We start from the raw sequence: 21,074 nt of genomic DNA on the forward strand, positions 1-21,074 counted from the left end.
CATGGGACTAACGTGACTGTGACACGTTTGCTTTGGGATTGCCGCTACTCCAGGTCCTCCATTAGGCAAGCTCCTCTGCTTTGCGCCTTTGTTACCCCTCTCGAATCTTTCACAAACAATTCTGGATTTTTGGAGTCCTCTAGCCGCCGCAGTCTTCATTTGAGGTCTTTTTCAAACGGTCAGGTTTTGGATTATGTGGATCATATTGCAACAATGTCACTCTCAAATGTTTCATGCCATAGAAATTGACCCTTTCCCTTACTTCAAATTTTCACTTGGACAAGCGCTACACTTTTCTCATGATGTGGGAGATATCTTTTAGGGTTTACTTAGATTGTTTCTAGTTTTTGGAGCCTTATGGTGCTTCATCTTTTGTACCTCTTATTTATTGTGGGTTTTCCTCGGTTTGAGGTTTCCCACTTGTAAATTCAATCAAGATTTACAAAAAAAAAATGTGTGTGTGTGTGTGTGTGTGTGTGTGTGTGTGTGTGTGAAATCTAACCATTAATACCGTGATATGCTTCCATTTGGTGACAGTTTTGACATTACCCTCCTTGCCTTCCTTCTGAAGCTGCCTTACAAACTGAATGGATGCCACTTTCATAAACACGTTTACAGAAGTTGAAAGGGCTTACTGCTGAAAAGGCTTACTGCAAGTTATATTTTCCTCCTCTTCAGATAGTTGGCGCCAATTATATGTGTTGGCAGGCCAGCCAGATTAGGTTCCTTTCTAGAAACCTTAGAAAGAGATAAGAGTGTATCGCTTACTTGCAACGATTGTCCAAACACATGTTTACCAAGCTCTGGGATCACCCCAATTCTGACATGCACCTAGCATTGTATGCCACATCACGGTACAAGTATGGAAAGGTGATTTGTTTGCCACTGCTGCAGCTTCTTCGTGTTGTCCAGTCTGCCCATGGAGATCTAGCATACATGAATGGTGCCACAGGGTCGGAGCGATGCCATAGACTTCGCTCATAGCCTCAAAATAAGTCTGGCCCTTCTCCACTAAGCCAGAATGACTGCATGCATTGAGCACCGTGATAAATGTAACAGGATCTGGCTGAGTACCTTCGCTTCTCATTCTCTCAAATAAACAAATCACATCATCCACCTTTCCTAGCTGGGCGTAGCCTGCAATTAATGTGGTCCAAGACACCACATCGCGAGTTGGAATGCTGTTGAATGCCTCTTTGGCTTTTGAAAGCAACCCACACTTAGCATACATGCCAACTAGCGCATTGCCAATGGCAGCATCTCTTTTTGACAGCCCCTTTGCTGCAATCTTTGCATGTATTTCTTTGCCTATATCGGATGTGCCCATGCTACTGCATGCCTTTAAGCTACAAATTAGGGTGACCGAGTCTGGGAAGAAACCTTCGACCTGCATTTGATTGAAACACTTGAGAGCCTCTTCAGAAGATGTGGACCCCTCATATCCAACAATCAAGGCAGTCCAAATAACAACATCTCGAATTGGAAGCCTGTCAAACACTTCCCGTGCCTTCTCTGGCATACCACATTTGGCATACATGTTCACCAATGCAGTGCCAAGGACAAGGTCACTCTCCAGAAAACCATTCTTCTCTATCTCAGCATGGAACTCTCTACCCTCGATGATGGCGTTGATCCTACTGCAAGCACTCAGTATGCAAGTAAATGAGATTGCATTGGGATAAAAGCCCTCTGATTGCATTTGTTTGAAGCAACTCAATGCTTCCTCACCTTGCCCTTCCACGATATAACTTGCCACTAAAGAAGTCCATGTTACAACATCACGAATTGGATTATTCTTGAAAACATCATGTGCTTTGACTCGCATGCCGCACTTAACATACATATCCAGTAGCGCATTGCAGATGTAAGGGTTTGATCTTATGCAGTCCATTTCCTCAATAGCACTATGTAACCTGATTCCTGCATTAATTTCTTTGGTACTAGCACAAGCTTTGAGAGCACAAGAAAAAGTGTACGCATTAGGGCATACCCCATCCAATAGCATTTTTTCGTAGCATGCAAGTGCTTCCTCTCCACACCCATGTTGTACATAGCCCGCAATCAATGCAGTCCAGGTGACCACATCTCTGATGCAAAGCATGTCAAAAACCTCCTGTGCTTTTGCCAAGGCACCACATTTTGCATATATATCGACAAGCACATTGCCAACATACACATTACTTTTCAAGAGCCCTGTTTGAGCAGCCTGAGCATGTAGAAGTTGAACTTTCCCAGTGTCTTTCAGCTTTGCGCAAGCCTTGATCTGAGCCACAATAGTAGACAGAGTTGGATGCATCAATTCTGTTTGGAGTCTCTCAAACAACAAGAGAACATGGCTAAATGGTCGAGGTTCATTTTCTTAAGGTTGCAGAGCCCTTCTAGAGCCTTCTCGACCTTCAAAAAAAGGCAGGCAAAAAGCTCGGGCATGCCCCATCGATGCTAATGGTAGGTGTAACATACTTTTATCAACGGCTCTGCATTTTGTCTCTGTGTTCTATCCTTGTGATGGGCGGGGTGTGTAAAGCAGGGCATGGCCCAGGACAACCGGTTTAAGGACGGTAGTGGGTGGTAATTCTTGCGGCATGAGTGGTGGTTGATGCCCACGATGAGCATCACCTGAAGGTTCGCACACTGCATGTAGGTTGTTGCAAAGCTACCTTCATTTTAGCAGAAGAGGATAGCGGGCAAGGGGAGGGGTATGGTTCCGTTAAGGGCGATACTTTGCAGTGGGGTGACACTCCAGTGGCCAGCGGCTGCTGCAGCCCAGACTCAAAAGTACATGTGAAGGTCGTGTCTGTGCTAAAATTTCAAGGTGCTACCTTCTTACCTTGGTTGTTCGAGAGCGATCTGACCAAGGTTAGCCATGCCACTTGGCAAAGTGTCATTAACTTGTAGCATGTGAGCCGACACCCTTCCAAGCGGGTATGGCATTTCGTAGGGGAAAAATGTCGAGTTACAAGTGCAGTTTAGTGAGGTGAGCGATAAGTTACCTGGAGGAGGCAACTCCAAAGGGAAGACCGAAGCAAGTCCCTCAGTACCTGAGCCTCTGAACAGAGGTACTTGGTCGATGTCACGCCCATAACAAGTTAGCGAAATGGGTCTCTCAAGGGCATGGCTCTAAGAGTGTAGATAAGTCTGGCCTCTCGCAGTCCAGAGGAAACTAGTGACAAAAGCGTCTGCCCTAGGATTCTGGGTGCATAGTCCTGGTCGTTCTTCTTGTGCACTTTTTTGGTGTATGAGGAGAGCGGTGGGGAGTGCCCTATCCGACTCCTAAAACAAAACAAAACAAAAATTTAACTTGTAGCAGCATCACTGAAAAAGCTGATAGAATGGGGGGAGCGACCCAGAGTGACTCTGTGTGTGCATGAGGGGTGAACATGTTGGAGGCTTTAGGACGTTATGTGGGGGTGGCTATCGAAGGTGTTGTGGGTGGAGGAGATAGGGTAGCGGTTGGCTGCTACATAGGAGAGGGTACTTGCGAGGTTGTAGCCATGAGTATCAAGGCAACAAGGTTGCTAGATGATGTTCCAAGCGAATGCTTCCATACCTCATTCTGCCCGTTGTTTTTCATAGCGTAGGAATGAAGATGAAGAAGATGGCAAGCATTGCTTTGAAGCATGACTCTTGGTTGGATTTGCATTCCATAGCCAAGAGGTGTTTGGTGTAGGCTCTCTACTTCTCAAGCTTGGAGAAGGAGATCAAGTTCTTGCTCATCACACAATGAAAGTGTATGTGAGAGAGTCTATGCCTCAAGCAAGCCCCTTCCTAGCTTTGGGCGACCCCTCTTCCTAGCTCGCTTGAACTTCATTGGCTCTTCCCAAGCCCAGCCAATCACAAGCTTAGGTCTTAACTAGCAATAGAGGTAGCATTTAGACAAGTGTCCTCGTTTCCTCTTTGAGAGAGAGGGCTTGAATAATGCTTGAATAATTAATTAATCAAACTTAATTCTAATTGGACCTTTTTCAAGGCCATCCAATAGGCTTTAGGCACACTATGAGGGCAACCTTGCTAAAAGCTTGACATGTGTCCTATATGCCTCTTGTGGAAAGGGCTTTTCTTGTGTGTGTGTGTGTGTGTGTGTGTGTGTGTGTGTGTGTGTGTGTTTTCTCTCTCATGCCCCTACCTTTAGGGATCGCCCCCTCCTTTGTAGGGATCATGGTTGACTTGCACACCACAAGAATATTGGCCTTCAAGCATGACAAGCACCTCAAGCACCTTAGTCAACTCAAGCACCTCAAGCACATGCCTAGCTTACCCTAAGGTCTAAGGACTTTTAACACTAACCTTTGGAGGACTTTAATGAAGCTAACCCTAAGGTCTTTTAAGCTCCATTATTTGCACGTTGTTCTTCAGTAGACCATCTCCTTTTGAGCCCCTGTCGAGATGTAACCATCTCCTTTTTGGCCCCATCCTGAGTTACGTCCAACAACACATATCCATGTTCTAGATCTTGTTCCCCTTTTGCCTTTCCATATTAAATGATCAGTTTAATATGAGAAAATCATTTGGGTAAAGCTAGATATTAGAATTATGACAGACTATGACACCACACATACACACACACACACACACACAAAGCATAGACTTGATAGTGAAAAATTGTAAGGGGAAGATGATGTAGACAAGATTAGAGAGTACGCATCGTAGCATAACATAGCATAGGGGGGGGAGAGAGAGAGAGAGGGAGGAATCTTGCAAATCAATGGCTTAAAGATTGTAGTCCCAAACTCCACAACACCTCTTTTGGAGTTTGGTCTTTAATATTTGATATTGCTTATTGGTGCCAAAAATTAGAGACCCCTCTTTTACATTTAGTTTTACTTTAGTTTATAAGTGGAGCATATGACTTATTGCATGACCCTCTTAGGGTGAGTTCTCACTAACTATTTACAAGCGAGCCATAGTAGATTATTGAAAAAATAAACTTTAACACTATGCAATTTTTTTTTATCAAAAACTATTTATTACGGACATCTTCTCTTCAACTCCCAAAATTCCTACACAGCATCAACTCACCATTAGTCAAAATAGAAAGACAAAACAGTAATTAATCATTACATGTCAGTTATCCCAATTGAAGATAACCACATATAATAGGAGGGTGCCCAACCGTGTAACATCTCTCCCTCCAGGGACAGCAACTGTCCTCAGTTACTCAATAGAGAATCAATTGGACCGTGAATGATGAAATGTGTGGAGAAGATTTGGGAAGTTTAGAAAAAAAAATCAAGCATCCACTTAACATCTTCTCTAGGGTAGCTTTTAAAAGTCAAAAGATAACGATTATAAACTATGTCAGTGCATGTAGTGGTGGTTTCATGATCAATTATTTGGTCAGGGATGAGTTGCTCTTCTTGATCTACAAGTGTAGGTGGTTCCTCATATATATGATGTGTAGGTAGGGGCCCTTGAAGGGATTGTATTAAACTAATGTGAAATGCATTGTGAATGTGCCAATGTAAAGGTAATTCTAAGCGAAATGAAACATCATTTATTAGAAATTTTGAATGGGCCATAAAAATGGAGAAATCCCAAAATACGAGAAAATATCTGCGAGCAATCTATTTTTCGAGCAAGCTCAACCAAAAATCATTTCTAAACAATTTGACATATTAAATGAGCTAACTTAGGCAATGGTGAATGGTGAGCAATTTCACTTCTTTGATCACCCGAAAACATAAAAAACAAGGAATTGCTCGAAACCAACAATAATTTGAGCTTCCCCAGACAAAAATATTGATGGATAATTTTCACTATGTTCTGTTGATATAATATGAAATAAGTTGACTAAGGCAACTCTGAGCACATTGACATATAAAGGTGCCCCTAAACACCAAAAGTATGGAAGCAACACCCTCAGATAAATTTATTTACAATGAATTTAACTACATTCTGTTATTATTGTACTAAATGTCTTGAGCCAGGCAATGTTGAGCACATTTACATATATGATCACCCCAAAATGTTGAAAGAGAGAAACCACCTCAAATCAGCAATAATTTGGTCCATCTTACAAGAAAATATTAATGAAAATTTGATAGAGTTGACTCAAAACATTGAAAAGAAGATATAACACAAAACCAACCATTCGGTACATAGTATTACCTCGTGATCCCTTGACAAAAATAACAACTATTAAAAGTATCATAAAATAGCTTGCACTAACAAACATCAAAATTGCAGCACCCTTTTTATTCCTTAGTCTTGGATATTTACTCGTGTACCCCTCAAAGCGTAAAAGAGTTCCATTTTGGTCAAAGCTTCCTGATGGATAAACTCATGGGCCATTGCATCTAACCACAACACCTGAAGAAACACATAATATATATGCTTGCATGATATATATCCAAGCTTCTTACTGTCTCGCTTATGAAAATCCTCACATGTGCATAGTGGGAAATCAGACACATGATAGAATAAGACACCCCTTTAGCCAATGACCCATCCGTATTGATGTAGAATACGTGTGACTCATTACAAACAATTATTGCTTCTCTGACTAGTTCTGCTGACATGGTCCTTCTGAGGTCAATCCTGCATTGGAACTCTTTAGTCAACTTGGACCTCCACTTAACAACCTTGCCCTCTCTGTATTTTGGGTGAAAAGCACTTGGTATGTGCCCTAGAGCTCGAGCGCACTTGTCATCTTTTACGCCCTCTGTAGTGTCATGAAGCACAAATCCACAGGCCATACTCCGGGAGCTCCAAGAGGTCCCACAACCATCTCATGAACATTCCATGTGTGCACATTACTGGTATTGCAAAAAACCAAATATATCCTTCTCTAATTCCACCTGCATTTGAGTTGGAGCCGGGGTATTGTCGTTGTCCCCAAAAGCAAGGGTTTGGTGTTCCATTTTTAATATTAAAAGAATCCTTGTTTATGAATCAACCGCATCGATAACTTTGTCCACCAACCACTCCAAAGCATGTGACCTTGGACCTTTGCTCTGTTCGTCTGATTGCCCACGTACTCTTGGCAATTGTCATCTCAGGCCAAGTGGTCACATCACGAGCTCCATCTCTTTTTTGACGAGAACCACCAATGTCAATGGTTTCTGTGACAAATTCTGGCATGTGGCTATCCTCATCAAGTTGCAACTCTGCATCAACAAAGATAGGTCTTTTTTTTCTAATGCTCTTTTCTCTTGTGGGAATTCTATTCATTTCAGGACTATTGAAACCCATTTCCTCCATAACCATTAGCATGCATAATCAGCTAGTTTTTTTGTGGTTGATACACCAGAAGTACGATGCATGAAGCACTCCGCCAAGTTTTCCAAGCCTAAACCCACAAAGGTACGAACACCTTTAAGATATGCATTATACTTTACACTTTGTAGCACTGCCATGGCCATGTCCGCACCAGCTGCCTCATACAAGTTTAGATTTTCCTTCTATCCTCGCATGCTTGAATGCTATGTCTCTGAAAGATTTGAATTAGGCACAAACATATCGGAATCATCTTGGGACACAAATCTGCCACTCCAATGAAAAACTCTAACATCCCACCAAGCCAGCCATGTTTCTAAACAAGGAATCTCATCATGAATCGCATGACCAGCGGTCCAAAATCAACGTAGTTCCCCTTTACAAACGTCAGCTTGATTCTTTGAAGGGGCATTTCTCCACTTGCGGCATAATATTTTGTGCTCTTCTTGAGAAGAAGGACGTATACACTTGGTTGTGTGTCGTATCATGGACTGCTCCCAGTGAAAAGCATAAGATTTTTCTTTACCGGTGTGACTTTTTTTGCACCTCCAAAATACACTGTACGAACTGCAATCCAGTTAGCATTTGCTTCATCAGCCATAAAGCCTCTAAACTCTGGCTTGTCAACGCCTCCATCCTCAACAACCTTATTAAGCATTTTTTAGAATTCAATTTGAGAAAACTTATTCTCTACAATAAATTCATAAGTAGAAATGGTCATTAATTCACAAACAAATGGGTCGTACACATGTGCAGACATTGTTGGCCATCCATTTACATGATGAACGTGATCAAAATGGACCCACATATTGTCAAGGTTTCCACCTGGTCTCATTCGATTAACCAAGTCCACCCTACTTCCAGGACCTTTCATTAACATCTTGAAAACATGTGGCTGTTGATCTTTCTCAAGTTGTCCTGGAAATAGTACACTTTGAATGTAAGGATACCTACTTTTACTCTTAAGCTCAAAGAATAGCCTCCAAACCTTTTGCAGTAATGTTCTTTGAATTTTTTGCAATCTCCAATGTTCTTTCAGTCCTTCGTTTATTGGATAATGGAGTAATTGTATCCAAGAAGGAAGCAAACTCATCATCACCCATGGCATCTGAGACAAGGTCACCTCCACAACTAATTTATTCATAATAATGTCATGTTGTCATGCACTCTAATTGCTTTGCAATTGTGAATGGTTCAATAGTAGCACATTTCTTCATTAGTGCATTAATTTCAATCATTGAAGCTCTACATTTCCCTTCTCTACAAGGATGTTTGTGTTACCCTAAATGAAGAACACACCTTGTGGAATTTAATCTATCTCTTGGCAAGCAGTATAGTAGATCACGGCAGGACAAATAGCAACAGACTCTGGTACCTGAGAGCAATGCATACAACTCAAAGTGCCATATTCTTGGGATACTAGTCCACATGGTGGAGATTTTAATAATCGGCCTTTCCAATGAACTTCATTACTTATCTTGAATCATGTATAGTACGGGTAGTCCACATTAACACATCTGAGATGTCCAGAACATCTGCTGAATCGCACAACACCCATAAATGAATCGAACTACAAGTGACGAACTCTGTCCACATATGACTATCGTGTCATTGTTCCATCCCTGTCATTCCAGAAGAGTCACCTATAGCTGGAAGCTCAAATGCCACATATCCATCATAATAAGTAGGCAACTCATTTACTTTGACAATGTCTCTGATCTGATCAAGGGAATGAAACAATTGACTCTATATAGGTAGTGCTCGGATAATTTCTATTACACTTGTGATAGGTTTTGAGGGTTCATCTAGATCTGAATCTAAGGGGATAGGAGCCTCAGAGCTACCGGCACCAAGAACTTTGTAGAACTGACAGTATTCATGATCAAGCAAATACCCTTCTTCGCCAGTGCTGGTTGCAATCACCTCTAACTTCACCTGCTCACCAGATAGGGTCAATGAATGAAGGCTAAACATTAATGTATCCAATGCAAAATGACTTCTAATATTAGCAGTGGAAAGTTCAATATGTCTTTTATGAGATATAATGGCAAGCTTCTGTGATTTAGAAGGGCCAAAAACAGTAATATGCCTAGACATTGTGAAGAATACTCTTAAAAAAACAGTCCTTAGGACAATGCTTCACTAAACAAAATCATACTATTTCAAAAACCTTTATCCTTTTTGGCTCATTAATGCATCGCATTGAAGAGTCGAATTTCTCGAAATGATGAGTAAAGAAAGTTTTTTCAATTTTGAGAGCAGAATATCTTCTGAAGAGGATTCTCTTATTATTGAGGTTTTATTATATTATCTTTTTTGATTGCCGAAATAAGATCTTCTAGTATAGCTTGAGATTTTAAAAATTCTAATATACACTTCTATGCAGCTTAGGAAACATTTTTTGTGGACCCGACTTTGGAACCTTTTTACACGCATATGAGCTGGCTAACTCTAAATTTGAGAGGGATAATCACACTAGGAATTTCATATTATAACTAAAAATTCCATAATTTGAACCGGCTTGAGAACCTTCTTGGCCAAATTTGAGCCGGCCATTTTTAGGAAACATCTGCAAGAAATACCGAAAGAAAATGAAATTAAAGTTGGAGCCTAGCAATAAGCTAGGTCCAAGTAAGTTTTGATTTTGAGTTTTGCCACTCAAAATGAATAACAAGTTAGTTTTGATTTTGAGTGTTGCCACTGATCGGTGGAGTAGAGCTGGTGCCAACGACTGTGGAAAGATCAAGGTTCCCATCGAGGGTAGCATCAAAGGCACAACCCAAAGAGGTGATGCTCACCATCCTCTTTGAGGAGCCAGGGCCTGCGCAAGCTGGAATCTTGCGCCAACATTTGTTTTGTAATCATAGAGATACGTGGAAGTCCCCACCAGCAGAAGTACCTAACTTATATTTTGCTAATGCAAAAAGTCCTCCTGCATCGCCAGGTGTTGGTGTCAAAAGTGGCCCCCTCTAGGGTAAAGGGGCCATTAAAAAACCGGGGCCCAATAATGGGACATTTTTTTGAGACTCATAAGGGCCAATAATAAATCTCTTTTAAACCAAGAGTGGATGACTTTTACAACGTGGGCAGTGGAAAGGAGGAAAGTACATATTGTCTCATTATAGAAGCCTTTCCAGAACATTAAAAGTGAAAAATAATTCTCTAGCTGACACACGATGGCACTCGAATCTGGCCGGCCCATGGAAATGACTAGCGCCAACTCTTTTCCTTATATGTCTTGGATCTGCATCATCATAATCGCACACCTGCACATTAAAGACCTTCATCAGCAATTATGATTTCGTAAGAAACAACGAGGAAGAAAAGAGAGCCAGAGCCAAAGACGTTCCAAGCTCTTCAAGACCCATCAGTAGCCAACACTTCTTCCCCAATACTCACAATAAGCAACACAATCTTCCCCACAATTTATAGCCAGTTACACTTCTTTCCCACAACCCACAACACGCAGAGCAGCAACTACAATCACCATATCTTCCCCACAACCCTCACAGGCTGTTAGCAACAACAACAACCCGCATTTCTTCCTCCAAAGGCTTTACTAAAGAAATGCAAACCAGAACAAAATGGCCTCAACTGCTCCATGCGAATGCAAGGCATGTTTGATTGACAGATATCCACAACTTGAAGGTCTTTTATGTACTTCTCTTTTGTTGCACAAGAACGGGGGGAGAGTTTGCTGGTGCGGAAGAGTACACGTTCTGCCAGTTTTTATGTGCAGACTCCCTCGGAAAAGGGCTCCTTTCATATCCCCCAAACTTTCAGCAACATCTCCTAAACGAGAGGAGAAACACAGTCCCAAAACGACTCCCCCTAAACCCCCTCCCAAAAGAAAATTTTCCATTAAGGAGTATTCTTACCTTTTAGAAAACATATCGGATTGATCTGCTTCGAATCTCTCAAGTAAGTACTTAGTTTTGTCATTACGAGATTACATGACTGGTTTATAGTCACAACATGGTTATGCTTAAGTTAATTATTGTTTGTTTAGCATCTGCCATTCTATAAAATGATCACTTCTTTTCATTGGCTGAATATGATCAGAATTTTGCAATACACAAGAATGTTATTATTCAGTTTCAATCATGCTAGTGAGTTATCTCTTCTGTTGTCATTTCATTGATAGGTATGGCGAAAAGAAAAGAATGTGTTGAGGCTACACCAACAGCAAAAAAAGGCATAGATCCACATATGACACGTCTCAAACAAATATCAGTAGCTGCATCTCCTCAAAGGTGTAAAAAGAGAGTGCGATTTACACCAACACAACGAAGTAATGTCAATGTTCAATCTTCATTAAGGGATGGAAGGAATCCAAGGAAGGGTCAAGTCAACGTTCAACCGCCCTCAAAGGAGCATGGAAAAAGCAACCACAATAAGAGGCTTTTCTCAACAGCCAAACATTCCACAAGGCAAACACTACCTTCACGCAAACGACCACCACTAATAAAACAAGCAAAGCCCAAGTTTCCAATACAGGTATCTACCTCCACTCCAACCAAAGCTTCTTTAGAAACCTCAAGTCAATTGCCCCTAGAAGATGAAGAAGGCACACCAATGCCTATTCGAAAGAACAAAAGACGAGCAGTTCTCACATGGACAGAACATGATATGGAAAAAGCGCTTCAAGCACGAGAAGAGGGCCTTTCATTGCGCAAATGCTCTCTACAGTTTGGTATAAGCATATCAGCTATTACAAATTGGGAAGAAGGCAGGACCCAAAAGAAGAAGAAAGGTCCACCAACACAACTCAGCGATGTAGAGGAAGAAGCCCTCTTACAATGGATATTTTTTAAGTGCGAGGCTGGTCATGGTGTATCATTTCTTGATGTCAAACTAAAGGTTGCTGAAATATGTCAAACAAGGCATACTATATTCTAAAATGGAATCCCTGGGAAAAGCTGGTGGGAGGGTTTTCGGAGAAGACATCCTAACTTAGTTTTTCGAGTGTCTGAAGGCTTAGACCAGTCAAGAGCTAGCAGGTTCCGACCAGAGATAGTGAAGACACTTCACGAAAACCTTCAAAAGTTATATGCAAAGCATCACTATCCACCTACTAACATATGGAATGCCGATGAAACCGGCTTTCAAGGGTCTAGGGACAAGGGTATGAAAGTATTGGCGAAGAAAGGAGCAAAGGCGGTGTACGAGATCACATGCGATTCACGCGAGTGGATGACCGTGCTGTGTTGTGTTAATGCTGTAGGCCAAGCTATACCCTCCTATTACATTTTCAAGGGCAGCCGCATCACCATGAATTACATTTAGCATTGCAAACCAGGAGCAGCCATGGCTATGCAAAAAAAGGCTTGGATGACAGGAGAGCTTTTCCAAGCATGGTTGGAGCATTTTGACAATGCCATAACTCAAACAATGGGCAAAGGCAAAAGACATCTTCTCATTCTCGATGGGCATGGTAGTCATGTTTCACTAGATGTGGTTGCAAAAGCTCATAATGCAGGAATAGACATAATCACTTTACCTGCCCACACTTCACATAAGCTTCAGCCTTTGGATGTGAGTGTTTTTAAATCATTGAAAGTTCAGTTTCGGAAAGAAAGAGATATTTGGCAGCAACAATCAGCTTCTAGGCAAGCTACAAAGACAGAACTTGCATCACTAGTCGCCAAGGCTATTCAGTCTAGTTTCATAGAATCTAACATCAAAGCCGGCTTTCGTGCAACAGGAATATGGCCATTGAATGCAATGGCTGTTCGCTTTGAAGGCATGCCTAGCAATTATATCATCTTGATTGAGGATACAACAACAGCAGTGGGATCAGATGATGAAGATGTAACAACCCGGTTAAGGTCAGAGGTTCTACCTTCAAACTGTGACGAGAATGTTTCCCAAGTGCCAAGCACACCAATGTATACAAACAGAGAAGATGAGGCAATTTTCGCCTTACATAATATGGCTGCCCAAGTAGAGGAGGACATTTTAAAAGAACATGTTCAACCAGAGCAAGTCATAACCTTTACACAGCTTATGGAAGGGGAAGATGTTTCCAAATTCCAAGATGGGCCACATGATCTACAAGTGCCAAGCACACCAATGTATGCAAACAGTGAAGATGAGGCAATTTTCGCCTTAAATAATATGGCTGCCCAAGTAGAGGAGGACATCTTAAAAGAACATGTGCAAACAGAGCAAGTAATAACCTTTACACAGCTTATGGAAGGGGAAGATGTTTCCAGATTCCAAGATGGGCCACATAAGATCATCTATACCCCCTCTAATGCACACACAGTCAATGAGGATCAGCCCATTCTTACTTCATTGGTTACTCTAGCAGGCAACAATGTTTCAGGGTCAGATTTTAGAAGGCAGTCCATGCACAAAGATAGTATGGATCAGTCAAGTATTCCTTCAATAGTTACTCTATCAGGCAACAATGATTCAAGGTCAGTTTCTAGAAGCCAACCCATGCACACATTGAATGTGAATAAATCAAATATTCCTTTGTTAGGTTCTCAAGCAACCTGGAATGGTCCAAGGTCAGATTCCAGGAGCCATCCCATACACACAATGAATGTGAATCAAACAAATATTCCTTCATTAGGTGCTTATGCAACCCACAATGGTCCAAGTTCAGATTTCAGGAGCCAGTCCGCGACACAAATTGGAGATGAAAATGCCAACCCTGCTCTCCCAAATCAAGAAAAGCCACTGAATCAAAATAGACACATCATTAATCTCTTGCGCATACCATCAACAGACATTTGTGTGAGACAAGTAAATCGAGAAGCCTTTGTTGACTACACCAACAGCTTAATTCTCACTTCTACTCAATACATGGAAAGTATGAGGGCTAAGACAACGAAAAAGGAAGAGATTGCCATGGTGAAGGAAACAAAGCGCTTGGAGAGGGAGAAGAAAAAAGCACAAGCAATAGCAGATAAAGAGACAGCAAGGCAAAGACGACTACAAGCACAAGCTGCCAAACAGTCACACAAGAATTGGGAGGAGCAACAACAAGCTTTCGAGACACGTCTACACTCTGTTTTATGGGAAGGTGGATCTTCACAAGGTTTATTCCTAAGGCCACTTCATGTAGATCAGTTCTATCATGCATTGGCGCGTAGACAAAGAATGGAAAAATTACGTCACGCACGACAACGTCAGCTATCTTCTGTTTGAGCCCACACATTTCCACCTTTTTGCTCGATAGTTAATTTCACTTATTTTCGGATTGATATGTTATAGCCAGATTTACTTTTTTGCTACAAAGATAATCCTCACTAGCTACTTTTTGGACTCTTTATGAATACTTTCCCAACATATGCTCCTGATATATGCATCACTTACCCAAATATCCAATCATCATCTTCCCAAACAATTCCCAGTGTAAAGATTTCATCTTTTTTGGGTTTGACGTATGCTTTTGGGAATGTCATGCTTTATCATTGTAAGTCCTACTCTTACCAAAAATTTAAACGGTCAACTTCCCCTAAAATACCCATTGTTTCATTGGTTCTTTTTTACATAACTTCACAATTGCTGAGTGGGACACTTACACACTCTGACAATGGTCTCTGAAGAATGCAAAGGTTTCTATAAACACATAGAAAATATAAAGACATTCAGCTACCTTAAAAAATACCCCAATACTTCATAGTCATAGGAAAAGCAGCAGAAAACCATATAATCAGTTCACATTTAGGAGACATTAGATTCACAATTGCTGAGTGAGTGGATACTCACAAACTCTGACTTCACATTTTTAACATAGCAAGTTCTCATACACCCCGTTTTGATTTGTGTAGCGTGGCTCGTAAATTCTTATTTGCTGTCGCATGTTTCCTTGCTCAAAGGGATGCGCGTGCACACACTAACAACCAATTTCAAGTCATTTCCCTGCAAAAATAAAAAGCCAGATATGTTGACAGTTTGCAGCAAAATAAAAAGCATGCATGCAAACACACCAGGAATCAAACACAGATAATATGAAGAAGCCATTGGTGGAAAGAAAAACAGAAAAAAAGTACCGTCGAGGATAATAGAAGGCGCAGGAGTGAAGGAGCCGTTGCCAAGAGAGAAATACCAGAGTGCTGTCGGGGGTACTCGCCTCGGCCAGGGGACGGGATTTGTTGAGAGAGAACCTCCAAGAACGGAAGAAATGGAGAGCTGCACAGATAATGGAGAGTCTTTGATAATGCAAAAAGACTCAATGTCGCAAACATTGACTAACATGCTAATGCCAACATAACACAAATAATGGAGAATACGTTGAGGTCTAGAACCGGATGTGGGGACTGCCAAGCTGGTGGGCGATAAAGGAGTGGGAGACTCTTGGGCGCAACATTTCTGAGGAGACGAGCTAATCTGGCACAGCTTATAAGGCTTGGCGGAGATGGCTATGCACAGAGATAGCGAAGTTACGGAGGCAGCGCATGCAAGTAGAAGCACTGCGAAGCTAGGGAGGCGATGAAGTTCAAAGCCTTTGCAAGCCCTGCACGCGAGGGTCTGACTCTGGCTTGTGAGTGAAGTGGCTATGGAGTCCTCACGCGTTGCATGTGATCCTGTTTAATCGGAGCCACACCGGCTGAGAGGTAGATTGCTTTCGGACAGGTGTTCGCAACTGAGTGGCTCATTAAGCAAGCGTGATAGGGCACATGCATGGTCATTGGCCGTCCTTTTCACGGGTGGCTAGCACACCAAGGTTGCACTGACCAAGCACATCTACAAGGGGAGCCAAGCCTTCCCTTTCACTCCCATTTTTATTACAAAGAGATTTTAGTTTTCAATTTTCACCTCATCTTCCTTATCTGCCAACACTTGGACCCTATCCCCTCCTGTGAAATGATACTTGGAGCAACTCATCAAAATTTTAAATTTTCAAAAATGCTAATTTTTTGATGCTTAAACCACCCCAAGCCCTTAGGTGGCCTAAACCTGGCCCCTTTACCCTACTTGCATCCACTCGTAGGTGTCAAATTCAAGCCAAAAAACGTGGACGTATAATGTGGTGGTGGCCCTGGCAGTTACTGTGACTGTGGCTATGGCAGTGTGAGAGAGAGTGAGAGAGTGTTGCAGAAGTGGAGAATCTATGGCAGATCGCTCCCAAGCTCCTCTTGGTCCTCACCCCGTCTTCCAGCCTCGTCCCGTCGTCCACCTCCTCACATGGCAGGTACACCGCTCACAACCATGCCTTTCTCATGGCGCTCTTATGCAGTGTGCACACAGTCCAAGGGATCTGCGTCGACGCGGATCCCTTCGGATTGCTTCTGTGTAAGGCTTAATATTCTTCTTCCGGTTGCTTTAATGTTAAGCCTTAATGAACAACTTGCTATGTCGACTTCAATGCCATTTCATGGGGTTCTTATTGAGTTGGCGCACGAGAGAAAGAACCGACACAGCTCCGGTGGGGGGCACGAGAGAAAGAACGCTCGACGCTGTGACAGCTCCCATTGCGACCGGTTTCTCTTCTTGAGTTCCAACTGCACTCACGAGTCCCCCCTTTCCCCTTGACCCCAATTATCATGGACTGCATGATGACGTCAACAAGGAGACTGCGTCAAGAGATCTGCAATAGTCCAAGGGAACGCAGATCCCCTCACACTGCATTAATGATTGTCACGTTTTAAACCGGATTAGTGTAGGGGTCCAAAAAAATCAATGGAACACACACTTTCGACTTCTCATTTTCCTCTCCCCTCCCTCTCTCTCTTACGCACACAGTCAAACACGCATCCAATCTCTACCTTGTTTGCATCTAGAGCTGAAATATTTAAGAAGAGTGTCACCACAGCAGCTTGCACCTCTTGCGTGCATACTCTGCAACAACACAACCATCCTCTGCAAAACCTTTTCCTTCACAATTGCTGCCTTATATTTGAAGCACCCACACCACATATGAGCTCCGATTCAAACTCCATCGGGCAATAGATTAAATGTAACAATTGCCCCCCAATACATTTGAAATATCTTATTGATGGTGCCCAAGGATCTGTGTCAACGCAGATCCCTTCGGATTGCATCATACAATTGGGGACATGCAGAGGAAATGCTTTCTAGTTGCAAGTCATCTACTAGGTAGGATAGTTTTTGGACACAATGATAGACTTGTGCTGACTGGGGCCACGTGGTTATTTGTTGCCATTTGCCACACTTGTGAAAATTGCATTGTGAGGATGCACTTACTTAAGGATTTAGATTCGCCATGAAGCTTTGTTATAAAGTAGCTCAAGTGATCTGCGTCAACACAGACCCCTTATTTCATTGTGTATTTCATGGTGAGTTTGATTGTGCAGGTACAATTTTTGGAAGTAGCAAGCATTGAATGGCTTTCTGTTTGCAGTGTTATTTTAATTTCTTTTCTAAATGTTTTAAATCCTTAAGTGAGGTGAATCCTAACGATCCTTATGTACTATTGGAAATTTTGTCCAATATACAAAGGAGACCATGTCCAAATTTTTTATTATTTTAGCTCACTAGAAGTTATGTCAATGTTGGTTTTCTAAACTCTTTTGTGTCCTTATGCATTGTTGCAATCCAAGATCTAGAGGTCGTTCTAGCAAGAGGGTACTTGTACCTTGCCAATTGGAGCATATGATTCTACAAACCAAATCAGCTCTGTGTCGAGCACGGAAATGGGAACCAGTTAGGGTTTGCTTGAGGACAATGTGATGTCATCGGAGATGGGACAAGGTTCATTACATGAGGTAGATCCCATCTTAGCGGTTGAAGAAAGTAATTTTCAGATAGTTCCTTGGGAGATAAGAGATGAGGTTACTGCAGCTAGTGAGCCAAAAGATGAATCCAATGCATTTACGCATAAAGGTGCATATATTTTGGCTTCCACTAAACTCTTTAGCTGCTTTGAGTCCCCCACTATCCATATGCAAGAGTTTGAGGTTTAAGAGACGATTTGAGTGGTTTGAAGTCAACTTTTGCTAAAGAAGGCTACATGCAAGAAAAGGGGTTCTTCATTGTTTCCTTGTGGACATGTCAAAAAGAAGAAAAAAAGGTCACAGGTGAGAATTATTTTTCAGTTTTACTTTGCAATCTACTTGGAATTTTTTTTTGCTATACATTTGAACAATAAATCTTATGTAGATGAGGTTATGAAGAAGTGGGATCCACTGTGGAATGAGGTCAATGAGGAGTTCAAAATGGAGTTGCAAAATAACCAAAGTTGTCAGATTTTATCGGTCACATGTTTTTTGTTTGGGAGGGAAATCATCGAGGAACAGTGGCATGGACTCAAGCCATTAAAGAAAAATTTTCCACGTCAAAAGATAAGCATTGCAGAGTTCTTTGTACTATCATCGATCCTACCAGAGTGCCAAAGATTGCCTTGCTCAGCAGTCTACAAAGAATGAACTTGTAAGTTCTCTTTGTTGTTTTTGTGAGAACTTGAGTTTTAACCTTGTCTTTTAAATAAATATGAAATTTTGAATGATTTTTTTTGTGTGTGAATAGCATGAATTCCCATTCTCTTGTCACTACTCATCTTCGGGATGAGATTGTGAATTTGACTCACATTTGTGCTGCCAATCTTAATGTATACTTAAAAGCCTTGCCAGAGAAAGATAAAAAATTGATAGCAGATGTCAGAAAATATTACTATAAGGGTGAGGAACCTTGGTATCCATTGACACGAAAATATCTTGCACGTCTTGTGTATGATGTGAGTGATTTTTTTTCTGTCTTTTATATTCAATACATACAATTTTGCAATGATTGTTAATTCCTTAAGCTTTCGATAGGTGAAAATGACCAAGGAATATAACATAAGGGTTGATCAACTCTCTCGTGAAAGCTTGGCTATAGAAGATTTAAAGAAAGAGGAGGAGAAAATTTTTCATGACCTCACTACAAAGTATAGTGACAAGATTGGAAAGGTATTCTTTTATGTTTGTAAGTTTTGTTGTGTTCATAGTATGGTTTTTAATTACACACATCTGATGAACATATTTTTTTGTTTCGTAAGCTTCTTAACATTGTGGATCCACACTTGGGTTTGGATTGGCTTGGCAAAGTCTTATCATTGCGGTGGGGTCTTGGAAGTTGGGCAACATGAGAGAAGATTAACTTAATTGCTATTTTGGATGCTCCAATACAAAACACGTTGTTATGGTTATCTCTTTTAGAGGCGGACAATCTCACTAGGATAACATATGGCATCAAAAAAGGAGATGTTGCTTATATAACGTGGGACTTTTCCTTTCACTAGCTCTTAATGCTTTGAATCAAGTATTAAATTGTTCTTCAATTTGTTTTTATGTCTACTCAAGCTGGCTTTGTAGGGAGGGTCTCTTGGCTAGGGTCTATGAGACAGAGCCTCACAGTTGGTGACATATATGTTGGGTACATGTGGAGATATTGTATTGTCAATTGATTGTACCCTTATGTTCTATTTTGAGGAGATAAAGCTTGAGGCTAGGCCACATCTCTTCCCTTTGGAAGTATCTTTGGAAATGAGAACAAAAGATGCTGATAAACAAGCCCTCAAAAAGCTTGACACTTTGTGTATGGCTGCACAAAGATTGGCATACATATTTTTTTTTTCAAGGCATTATGTAATTAAATAAATTTTATTTATAGAAGTGTAAGAATAATGTATCCATTGTTGTTTTTGTCAAGATTCTTGAACTTTTTGGTGTCGTGAAAGATTCTTCCTTTGATTCCACTACTTGCTATAAACTGGATAGAATTGAAGATGCCCGATTCATGTATGTATTCAGAGAAGTTACATAAGCTTTCCTCATGGGAGATTGAAGCTTGCCATTGGTGGATTGACATGGAGAAAGGCCATGTTCTAGCTTGTGAGAGAGATCTCAGAGTTGCGATTGGAGGTAGTTATGTCCTAGGTTTATCGAGAGCCGCGGATGCAGGGCTTCCTCCTAGACCAGCTACACAAGTACGAGTAACATCTTCAGGTAGAGATACAAAACCTTATCCACATCTTTTGCCTTGAAATGTATACACTTGTTTATTCTCAAGTATTTTCATTGAGAAGGGATTTCTCAAAAAGGAAAGGAAGTTATAGCAGACACTGTTGCAGATGAGTTGGTCGAGGAGGCTATGCCATCCTCACATGGTAGTACTTCTCGTACTTAATAACATCATTACACTTTATAGTCAATTATTATGTTTCTTTTTTTAGTTTTGTGCCGTTTCTTTCTCAGATATTGGTGGATCTTGTCAATTGCGTCGTGTCTTTTCATTTGATTATTCAGATAATGTCTCAATGCATGGTCATAGTAGACATGATTTTGATCAATGTATTGATGTCATTGGGGACTACATTGCCATTCCTGGAGATTTTCAATTGGGAGTTAGGTCTCCATCTTGGGCTATGATTCATATGCTCGTGGCCCGGCCAAGTGATCTTGTTTATAGGCGAAATAGCAAGTCAGTTGTTTGGGCTGCAGATTTTATTTTCCTCGACCTTCCATATGGAGGATTGATGAGTGGCTATGGTGTCCCGCCCATGTGGGATAGGATCATGGAGGATCATGTTCGTGCGGGAATTCATCTCGCATGGAACACTTTATTGGACTTGGGTTGGTTGTTAATCATGGCCTCTTTTGCAGGTTTGTAGTCTCTAACCACTTTGAAGTTTGTATTTGAGGTTCACATTTGAAGTATACAAATCACTCATGTGATGTTTTGCAATTAAGGTGATACACCTTGATGGGTAGAAAGCTTCTGTGTTGCTTCTGACATGCATATTTATCGACGGATAGTAGTGCTTCATCACACTCCCTACGGCTTCATGGAAGCAAGAGGAGACAGAGTTCAAGTAGCTTGTATTTCTCTTTTGTAGTTTATGTAAGGTGTGTTCCTTTTTTCCAAAAATAACTTCTTTTGTATTATATGTGTGTAGTTTGACACCT

At 41.3% G+C, this 21,074-nt stretch overlaps 3 pseudogenes; 2 read left to right on the forward strand and 1 right to left on the reverse strand.

Annotated features, from left to right (window-relative positions):
* Positions 1-246: 246 nt before the first annotated feature.
* Positions 247-2,840, reverse strand: LOC147431932 (pentatricopeptide repeat-containing protein At2g13600-like; annotated as a pseudogene).
* Positions 2,841-11,358: 8,518 nt separating this feature from the next.
* On the forward strand, positions 11,359-13,324 carry LOC147431933 (uncharacterized; annotated as a pseudogene).
* Positions 13,325-13,329: 5 nt separating this feature from the next.
* LOC147431934 (uncharacterized) lies at positions 13,330-20,645 on the forward strand (annotated as a pseudogene).
* The last annotated feature ends 429 nt before the right edge of the window (positions 20,646-21,074 follow it).

The sequence above is a fragment of the Adiantum capillus-veneris genome, chromosome 21, assembly GCF_014529385.1.
Source record: "Adiantum capillus-veneris isolate H3 chromosome 21, ASM1452938v2, whole genome shotgun sequence".
Taxonomy (NCBI): Eukaryota; Viridiplantae; Streptophyta; class Polypodiopsida; order Polypodiales; family Pteridaceae; genus Adiantum; species Adiantum capillus-veneris.